Here is an 11,240-nt window from a genome sequence, read left to right on the forward strand (position 1 = left end):
CAACAATCAGAAGTAGCAATACTTATATTAGACAAAACAGACTTTAAAACACGTGCTGTAAAAAGAGACAAAGAAAGGCATTTCATAATGAAAAAGGGATCGAACTTATTGGGGGGATCATGTAATAAGTTGTATAAATGTCCTATCACTATGTTGTACACCTGAAACTAATACTGTATGCCAACTGTAGTTGAAAAATCAATTAATCGATCGATCACTCATTAGGCAGGAGAAGAAATGGGGATACAAGTGGAATGTTGAGGACAAACATTGCTGTGCACAGTAAGGTCCCTTATTCCAAACAAGATACCAGGACTGATGAGAAGGATAAAAGAGACTCTAAATGGCCAACGCTATCCAAAACTAAACTACAACACTCAGAATTCTGTGTAAGAAAGAATGTTGGTAGCTCCTCAAATGTAAGCACAGACCGCTAGGTAACTAACTCTATCTGTGAAAGTATAACCGAAATGAAAAGGAAAAGACAAATACAGAAAAAGAATACAATCTGATGACCTATTAAATTTAGAGGGTAAGAAAGAAGGCAGAAGTATGCAATTATAAGGTTAGTTAACTGTATTAGGATTTTGTTAACCTAGACAGGGATCACTGGATCAGGATTCAGATTTGAGGAAGGAAAATAGGTGCAGTTTTAAATATACTGAATGTGGGTACCTGTAGTGTGAACAGTTTGAAATGAAGGCCAGAAAGAGGTTGATGCCTCACAAAGATTTGGGAGTCATGAGCCAAATAGATGTAAGTAGAAACTGTTGGGAGAGAGGTCATCTACACCTTCAAGGTAAGAAGAAGGCCAAGGATAAAGCTTTGGAGATTATCTACATTTCAGAGGTAGGACAGACAGTAAAGGAGACTCAAAAAGAACAGTTAAGAAAAACAAGAGGAAAAAAGGAGTGGAGATAGAGGTAATAATAATGACAGTGAACACTTCTATAGTTCAAACAGCACAGATGTGTCTTTTGTAAGCATTTATCTATATCAACTTTTTTAATGCTAATAGCAACCCCATAAGATGGATATTATAACCATTCTCATTTCTTAGGTATGGAAACTTAAAGACATAGAGGCTAAGTAATTTACTGATTGTTACACAACGAAAATGGTACAGCCAGAATTTGAACCTAGGCAGTCTCTTCATTGACAAAAGAGTTTCAAAGAAGAAAAAGGGTAGCTAACAGTGTTAGATGTTGCAAAGAAGTAGAGTTAGATTTGGAGTCCACAAAGTTGGCCATTAGGTCACTGATAGGGACATAAATCAGAATAAAGTGGGTTAAAAAGTTCATGAGAAGTGAAAACGCAACCCACAAAAGAAAATTTTTGCAAGGTGTATATCTGACAAGGGATTACCTAGAATATATAAAGCTATTACAACTCAGTGATAATAAGACAAACAACCCAACTTTAAAAAAATGGGCAAAGGATCTGAATAAAAGTTCTCCAAAAATATAAAAATGGCTAATAAGCACATGAAAAGATGCTCAGAATCATTAGCCATAAAAGAAATGCAAATCAAAATCACAATCAGAAACCACTAAACACATACTAGACAGCTATAACCAAAAAGTCAGATAATAAGAAGTGTTGATGAAGATGTAGAGAAATTGAAACCCACATACACTGTTAGTGGCAATATAAAATGGTGCTGTCACTTTGGAAAAGTTTGGCAGTTCCTCGAATGGTTAAACACAGAGATGTCACATGACCCAGCAATTCAACTCCTAGGTATATACAAGAGAAATGAAAACATGTCTACGCAAAAACTTGTACGTGAATGTTCATAACAGCATTATTTATAATAGCCCCCAAACACACATAACCCAAATGTCTGTCAAGTGATGAAGTAAATGTGATATATCCATACAATGGAATATTTGACAATAAAGAGTAATAAAGTATTGATACATGCTACAACATGGATGAACTTTGAAAACATGATGGTAAGTGAAAGAAGCCAATCACAAAGGACTACATACATATTGTATGATTCCATTTCTATGAAATATCCAAACAGGCAAATCTATAGAGACAGAAAGCAGATTACTGATTGGCTAGAACTTGGGGTCGGGGGAATGCAGGCTTTGGGAAGTGATGGCTAAGCAGTGTGGGGTTTCTTTTTGGAGTAATGAAAATGTGCGCCCATCAGCACAATCAACTTTATAATAACTCTGAGAGTACACTAAAAGCTTTGAATTATACACTTTAAGTTGGTAAATTGTATGGCATGTGTATTATATCTCAATAAAGCTGTTTTTAAAACTTAATGTTCTATTTTAAAGAAATAGAACAAAAAATCATCAGATTTGTTTGGAACCACAAAAGACCCAGAATAGCCAAAGCAATCTTAAGAAAAAAGAACAATACTGGAGGTATTACACTCCCTGACTTTAGCTTGTACTACAGGGCTACAATAATCAAAACAGCATGGTATTGGCAGAAAAACAAACACATAGACCAATGGAATAGATTTGAGAACCCAAAAATAAAACCACATAAATATGGACAGATAATTTTTGACAAAGAAGCTAAAAACATACAATGGAGGAAAGACAGCCTCTTCAATAAATGGTGCTGGGAGAATTGGATAGCCATGTGCAAAAGAATGAAAGTGGACTGCTATCTGTCACCATGTACCAAAATTAATTCAAAATGGATCAAAGACTTAAGCATAAGACCTGACACAATAAACTGCATTGAAGAAAACATAGGTACTAAACTTATGGACCTTGGGTTCAAAGAGCATTTTATGAATTTGACTCCAAAGGCAATGGAAGTAAAAACTAAAATAAACAAATGGGATTATATGAAACTGAAAAGCTTCTGCATAGCAAAAGAAACCATCGACAAAATAAAGAGGCAACCAACTGAACGGGAGAAGGTTTTTGCAAACAGTACCTCCAATAAGGGGCTAATATCCAAAATATACAAGGAACTCATGACGCTCAACAACAAAAAAACAAACAACCCAATTGCAAAATGGGCAGAGGACCTGAAGAGACATTTCTCCAAAGAGGACATACAAATGGCAAATAGATGTATGAAAAAATGCTCAACATCACTAATCATCAGAGAAATGCAAATAAAAACCACAATGAGATATCACCTCACCCCAGTCAGAATGGCTATCATCAACAAGACAAATAGTAACAAGTGTTGGAGAGGCTGTGGAAAAAAAGGAACCCTCATACACTGTTGGTGGGAATGCAGACTGGTGCAGCTGCTAAGGAAGGCAGTGTGGAGGTTCCTCAAAAAATTGCGAATAGAGTTACCATATGACCCAGCAATCCCTCTCCTGGGTCAAAAAATCTGAAAACATTTATCTATAAAGACACGTGTGCTCCAATGTTCATTGCGGCTTTGTTTATGGTGGCCAAGACATGGAAACAACCAAAACGTCCTTTGATAGATGAATGGATAAAGAAGTTGTGGTATATATACACAATGGAATACTATTCGGCGGTAAGAAAAGATGAAATAGGACCATTTGTGACAACATTGATGAATCTTGAGAGTATAATGCTAAGCGAAATAAGTCAAACAGAAAAAGCAGAGAACCATATGATTTCACTGATATGTGGTATATAAACCAAAAACAACAAAAGAACAAGACAAACAAATGAGAAACAAAAACTCATAGACAGACAATAGTTTAGTGGTTACCAGAGGGTAAGGGGAATGGGGGTGGGAGATAAGGGTAAGGGGGATCAAATATATGGTGATGGAAGGAGAACTGACTCTGGGTGGTGAACACACAATGGGATTTATAGATGATGTAATACAGAATTGTACACCTGAAATTATGTAATTTTACTAACAATTGTCACCCCAATAAATTAAAAATAAACCCTAAACAAATTGGTTGTAGAAGGAATACACCTCAGCATAATGAAGACCATATCTAACAAACTCAGAGATCATTTATTGAAATGGTGAAAAATTGAAAGCTTTTCTTCTAAGGTCAGGAATAAGACGGTATTGCCCACTCTAACCATTCTTATTCAACATAGTACTGGAGGCTTTAGCTACAGCAATTAGGGAAGACAAAAATGAAAGACATCCAAATGGGATGGAAAGAGTAAAATTATTATTGCAGGCAATATGATTTTATATATAAATAATCCTACGGACTAACCAACAAAACTGTTGGAACCAATCAATAAATTCAGTAAAGGTGCTAGCCATAAAAATCAGCATACAGATATTGGTTGTGTTTTCAAACATTAACAATGAAACATCTGAAAAAAGTAAAACTATTTATTCCATTCACAATAGAATGAAAAACAATACTTAGGAATAAATTAAACCAAGAAGTGAAAGATCTATACAATAAAAATGATAAGACTTTGATGAAAGAAATTGAAGAAGACATAAACAAATGAAAAGACATCCATGTTCATGGATGAGAAGAATTAATATTGTTAAAATGTGCATACCACCATGTGCATCTAGGGATTCAACACAATCCTTACAATTTTAATGATATATTTTTTCACAGAAATAGAAAAAAATAGAATAATTTGTGTGGAAACATAAAAGACCTCAAATAGCCAAAGCAATCCTGAGAAAGAAGAACAAAGCCAGAGGCATCACAATTCCTAATTTGAAACTCTACTACAAAGCTATAGGAATTAAAATAATATGGTATTGGTAAAAAAAATAGACACACAGACCAAGGAAACAGAAGAGAGAGCCAAGGAATAAATTTCTGTATATATTTATGTTCAACTAATATTTGACGTAGGAGCCAAGAACACTCAATGGGGAAAGGATAGTCTCTTCAATAAATGATGTTGGGTAACCACATACAGAAAAATGAAATTGTGCCTTTATCTCACACCACTCACAAAAATTAAATTGTTGAAAGTCTTAAACATAAGACCTGATGCTATAAAACTAGAAGTAAACATAGGAAAGAAACTCCTTGACATTGTTCATTACAATTATTTTAAATAGACATTTTTCCAAAGAAGGCAGAAGGCATCCAAATGGTCAACAGGTACATGAAAAGATGCTCAACATCAGTAATTAGAAGGGGAATGCAGATGAAACCATAATGAGATGTCACCTCATAGCTGTTAGGTTGACTATTATCAAGGAGACAAGAGTTAACAAGTGCTGACAAAGATATCCAGAAAAGGGAACCGTTGTGTACTGTTGGTGGGAATATAAATTGGTTGGGCCACTACGGAAAAGAGCATGGAGGTTACTCCAAAAATTCAAAACAGACCTACCATATGACGCAGCAATTCCACTACTGGGTGTAAGTGAAAATGGGATATCGAAGAGAGGTATGCACTCCCTTGTTTATTGCAGCATTTTCCACAATAGCCAAGATATCTCTCTCACACACACACACACACAGGAATATTATTCAGCCATGGATAAGAGGGAAATCCTGCCATTTGTGACAACAGAGATGGCCCTTCAGAGCATTATGCTAAGTGAGATAAGTCAGACAGAGAAAGACCAATACTGTATGATACCACATATACATATAATCTGAAAAAGCCAAACTTGCAAAATGAGAGCATAGAATAATGATTAGCAGGGGTTGGCAGGTGGGGTAATTTGGTAGATGTTTTTTAAAGGTACAAACTTGTAACCAGTAGATAAGTATGTCCTGGACATCTAATGCTTAGCATGGTAATTATAAAAAAAATACTGTATTATAAACTTTAATGGTGCTAAGAGACTTGATCTTAATTGTTCCCACCACAAAAAGAAAAACTTATGTGACATGATAGAGGTGTTAGGTGACTTTATGTTGGTAATAATGTTGCAATATGTAAATATATCAGATCAACATGTTGTAAATACTAAACCTACACAATGTTATATAACTCATTAAAAATAAATAAATACAATGCACTTTTAAACTGGTTTATGCCTATCCCTCCCTTCTTATTCTTCAACTGCCCTAGTTAACATCATCTTTGTATTGTGATAACTGTGAATGTGTTATGAACTGTGTATGTATTATGAACAATTGTCTGTATACTGATGTCATGCTAACCTGTGTATATAAAACCAAAAATACTCTTGGGGGAAAAAAAGTTAATGGGAAATGAAATGGAAGGGAAAACACAGGAAATGCATGAGTGGGGAGGCAAGGTCAAAGGAAGATTTTTGAAAGTTAGGGAAGATATGAGTAGGTTTATCAACTGAGATAAATCAATGGTAAAAGAGAGCTTGATACAAAAACGACATCAAGTAAAGCCCTAAAAGGGACGGATAGGAACAAAAAAGAAAAATGGTGACACCTCTGAAAGTAGGAATGAGCAAAGATACACATATTGGTGTGAAGGTAAGTTGAGAGTTCATACTTGAGGGATCCTATTTTTCACTGAGCTAGAAAAGGTCTGCAGTTGAATAAGAGAAGTCCAGAATAGTAAAAATTGGGAGAACTGACAAGAATGGGAAAAGAAAGCAAAGAATAAAAAGTCTGTCAAGTAGAACTGAGCAGTGTGAGAACAGAAAGAAGCTTTAACAGAGCCAATGGGCCCCACAGGATACCTGCAGCGAGACTGGTCAACCAGAGTTTATAAACTCAGATGACAGGTGATTGGGCTCTTTCGGGGTGGAAGGTTGCGAGGAGTGTAGGTAAAATGCGTGATCATAAAATCCCACTGAATGAGGAAGGCAGTGGTACCAAAGGAAGACGGATGTTTCAAAGGAGGAACTGTATTTAATGACTGAATTGATATGGAAGCTGAACAAGGAAAAGAACTAAACAAGATACCTGATTATCTGATACAGCTGACAGACTAGTGACCAAAACAGAGTTCTTGCAGAGGAAGTAGGCTATAGAGAAATGATTACTCAAAAATATACTGTCAAGTTTAGGTTGATAAATCTTAGAAGAATGTCATTTTGTGAAAGAAATAGGAATAAAGTAAGGCCCAGTAAAGTGACTTTGCTGAAGTCACAAGACACTAAACAAAGGCTAGAAATGACTTTAAACTCCAGGCCAGTCTTATTACACCACAGAACCTCACTAATATCTGAAGCTGGACACAATGGCAGGGAATACAAATGGTGATACTGCTTGTGGAGATTCAGTGACACTAAAATTGGTTTGATTTGCTAGGTTCATTTCAGGTGATAGTGGGGAAATATGATTCAGGAACAAAATGAATGACAGAAGCCAATCTGAGGTAAAACATTTGCTCTGGTAATCCACATGGAGATAATCAAGAGTTGGATGTAGAATGATATAAGCACCTTAAAATAGTCGGATGCAAGAACATTTATAGTTCAAAATCCTCTCAATGTTACTTGGCAATATTGATGATAGGACATATAAATAATTATGGCTTAAAATTTTAAACATTAAGAAGAGCTTTGCTTATTTTTAAGGTTCTTTTTATCTTACAGAAATATGAAATACTGAAGTCTGATTAGGTCTCTTTTAAGGGGCTAGATATTTGCCTTACCTTTACTACCTTGTAGTCACACAAGTATTCCACCTCATAATTGTTTAGATTCCTTTTGGTGATTCCAATCGATTTACATGTGAGCTTTTCTTTTCTACATAATTCCTGAAGAGTATCAAGTGAAACTAGGCAAGGCACACACCAAGCTACAATAAGAAAATAGAATTCTTTACTAATGAAATAGCTACTAAATTAAAACAAAAAAGGAAAAGGAAAAATTTAAGATCTCTACATCCCCACCCTTCTACTGGCAATTTTACAGGACTAAAAATTCATATGACAAGAAACCATTTCTGCGTCTTCAAGAAAAAGTTAAGCATTCAAGAACTATTTAGGTAAATTGGTCTTCTTGGGTTTTCTCATGGGTTTCTATCCTACTGTGTTTAACTGATGCCAATTAATTTCTAGTGAGCCACCTGAACAAAATGTTTCATGTCTGTAAGGTTTCTTAAGATTTCATATAGTTGCAAAGGTCAAAAGAGAATGTTTTTGACTTCTCCATTATATTCTACATAGAATATAATTTGCTATTTTAATAAAATGTAGATCTCTAGGACATACTCATTGTTAGAAATGGATCTTAAATGTATTTTAAAACAATCTTTAATTTGTTAAAAAGGTAACGTTTCCCCATTCTCTTAGATAAATAAGAACTGAAATCTAACCGAAATATAGTTCTATAGTTACATACTCATACATCATATGTCCTACTTTTCCCACTTTGCAGTGTTGCATGAAATTTTAACTCCACTTATTATTTTGCCCATGCTGCAATGTATCAAGGTGAATAAACCCAAGAGTCATAATCATATAATGGAGAGTATATTGATTTTTGTAATACTCATTTCCTGTACTGTTTTTAAAGCCAAGAATTACAAAACAGAGTATTCAATTTACTTGACCCATATACCAAGCTTGAAGACACACTCATAATCAAACTTACGGAAGAGGCCAGTAACTGCTGCAGATTTTACCCTCAAACTTCTGCCAACAGTATGCTACCATACTGCATGTAAAATATGCTAACACAAAGTGATGTTTAGAAATCTGTAACAAACTTGGGTTTTATGGCAAGTGTGATGGTAAGCACTGGAGAGGATAAGCGGTCCTCTGCCCTAGCCTTTGGTAGGCCACCCTAGCTACCTGATTTCAGTGAGGTTTTCAGAGTTCTGGGTTTCAGATTCACTGAAAAAAATGTGAGGGTTGGAGTCAGTTGGGGTTACCAAATGAAAGCTATCAGGAAACTCAAGCTTCATTTGGCAGCTCTTCAAGGTAGTTGTGATAACCTTGTGTTTTGAGGTAATTTACAGAAAACCCAGCTGCCCTTACTCTATCTCCATTCCTCACCCTCAACTCGGAGACTTCATCGTCACAAACCCTGGAAGCCTAATTTCCACCCATCCCCACTTCCTACAAAGGACTCATAATTCTGGACCAAGATATTTGCCCCCCCCCCAAAAAAAAATTGGGGGGAGAGGTTGCTTGTTCTGTCGTGGTGGTCTGGGGGTAGCAGGGTGGTAGAACCGAAACGACCCCCTTAGATCCTTTCCGTTAAAAATCTTAAGGATGTTTTGTGTCAAGTGAACCTCCTTAAGCTGACCACACGCAAAGGCGGTGTGCCTGCCGTCCCCACCATTTTTAGCCGGCTGAAGTCATTAAGAGGCTTCAAGGCACAAGCCCCGATGGAGATGCTATGGAGCGTAAAAAACAATGGCACGTAAGAAACGGAAAGCTCTTGGCAACACTTGCGAGTATAATCATGTAGAAAAATTCATTTTCAAGAGTAAGCATTTCATCACCACCACAAAAACCTCAGAACCGTTCACACTAACCTCTCAGGGAGGAAAAGTTTGTGGACGAAGAGTTCATAACCTTTGTGGCGAGCAGCCGTATTGGAAAACACCTTTACATTATTAAAATGCAATTGCAAGTGGCCGTCTTTCAAGGCGCGCGCGCGCGGCACACACCCCCCCACCCCCGTTCGGCACCTAATTCTCTGGCGTCCGTATAAACAACACGCAAGTTCCTGGCGGGTGTAAAAGTGACCCTACGCCAGAGGCCACATCCTCCAATACCCACTCGGTCGGCCACTCTCCGACCGGGAACGTGACCCCCCGCGGCGGCCCGGTCGGGACGGATGCGCGCTCAGCCCGCGTCTGGGCGGCCGGCCCGCGGCCCCGCTCGTCCCCGTCACACCGCGGGGTCTGCCCGCCTCCCATTACGGGGCCAGCGGAACGCTCAACGACCCGCCGAAGCCACCACAAAGGACTGAAGCCACACGCTCGCCCACGGGAACGCGCGTGGCGCCCGCCACCCCGGGACCAGAGGGAGCGGCGGCAGGAGCCAGATGCCTCCACACGCAGCGGGCGGGCGCCGCGGGCCCCACGGGACCTCGGCGGGCAGGTCCGGGCGCGCCGGCCGGGGCGTGGGCACAACGCGGGGAGCGAGCGGGCCGCGCCGCGAGAAGGGGCGGGGAACGGAGGAGGGGGAAGCCCGTGGGGCGCCTCGGGGGCCCGGAGTCCCCAGCGCGGGAGGCGGCGTGTCGCCGCGTCGCGCTCCGCCCGGCCCGCGCGTCCCGGCCCGCCCCCGGCCGGAGGAGTCCGCCTGGAGAACGGGGGTAGCGAGGGGCGCCGCTCTGCAGCCCTCACCTCCTCGCGTGTCGGCTCCGGCCGCCGCCATCTTGAGGCGCTTTCATTCAAAAAGCCGCGGTCTGTTGGGATAGTTCAACTGGCCGACGCCCCACCCCGGCCGGCCCGCGCGGAGTCGGGGGGCGAGGCCGCGGGACTGGGGCCGCGAGGCGCGCTGACGTCACCGCAGGCAGACCCCGGCAGCCAGCGCGCCTGCGCCCACGTCGCATCGCGGCGCGTGGGGAGGGCGCGAGGCCAGTGCGGAGACGGGGTCCACGGGCCGGGGCGTGGCGCACGGGCGCGCGTGGGGCGGGGCGGGGCGCGGCGGGGGCGCTCGGCTGGTTGCGGGCACCTGCCTCAGACCGGCTGCGTCCGCGCCTAAGCCGGGGGTGCTCCCGGCAGTCCTCCCCACGCGTCGTGTCTTACATCGGCGCTGCGTGCACGTTGTGCAAAACTCAAAAGCTAGAGCAGAGCCATACGCTGCTTTTGCCTCCCGTGCCTGTTTCTCAGCTGCCTGAGTCCAGTTAACGACTGTTGTTTCCTTCCATGCTACTCCCCTAGATCACAGGCTCTCAAAATTGGCCGCTCGTTGGGCTCTCTTGGAGCGGTTTTGCTTTTTGGTCCCACTCTCAGAGATTTGATTCAATTGGTATGGGGTGTGATGTAGGCAACGGCCTTTTTACGGCTCCCCCGGTGATTGTAGTGTGCGGCAATTTGAAACGAACGTCTCCATCAGTGCTTTGTACACTTGAATGGGCATAGAAATCATCTGGGGATCTTGTGAAAATGCAGATTAGAATTAGGTGGGTCTGGGCTGAAAGCCGAGTTTCTGCGTTTCTGACGAGCTCCCAGGCTGTGCCCGTTGATGGATGCCTCTCCATCCGGCCACAACTTGTTAGCTAGGCTGCGGTGACACCCAGGTCCTCTAGCAGGACAATTGGAGGAGCCTCTGTCCGGTCTGGAACCTCTCCCCGCCCCCATCCATTCTTCACACCACTTCCATGGTGATTGTTCTAAACAATCTAAAGCAGAAATCTTAGAAGTAGACTAAATGCGAAAACTTCAGTAGAAAGTCGTCTGGCATCTAGACAAGTTTAAAAGAATTTTATGTAAAATTACAAAAAAAATATTTCAAAGCATCATGTATAAATTTGAAATATTGGAA

General features: G+C 40.8%; 1 protein-coding gene across 1 annotated transcript in view; it reads right to left on the reverse strand.

The window, feature by feature from the left end:
* Positions 1 to 10,252, reverse strand: part of SUV39H2 (SUV39H2 histone lysine methyltransferase) — a 30,454-nt gene extending 20,202 nt beyond the window's left edge. Inside the window, exon 1 of the mRNA XM_081025763.1 lies at positions 10,097 to 10,252. The gene's annotated coding sequence lies outside the window, so the exon portion shown is untranslated. The remainder of the gene's footprint in view (positions 1 to 10,096) is intronic.
* Between the last annotated feature and the right edge of the window lie 988 nt (positions 10,253 to 11,240).

This window comes from Rhinolophus hipposideros (assembly GCF_964194185.1).
Source record: "Rhinolophus hipposideros genome assembly, chromosome: 1".
NCBI classification, from domain to species: Eukaryota; Metazoa; Chordata; class Mammalia; order Chiroptera; family Rhinolophidae; genus Rhinolophus; species Rhinolophus hipposideros.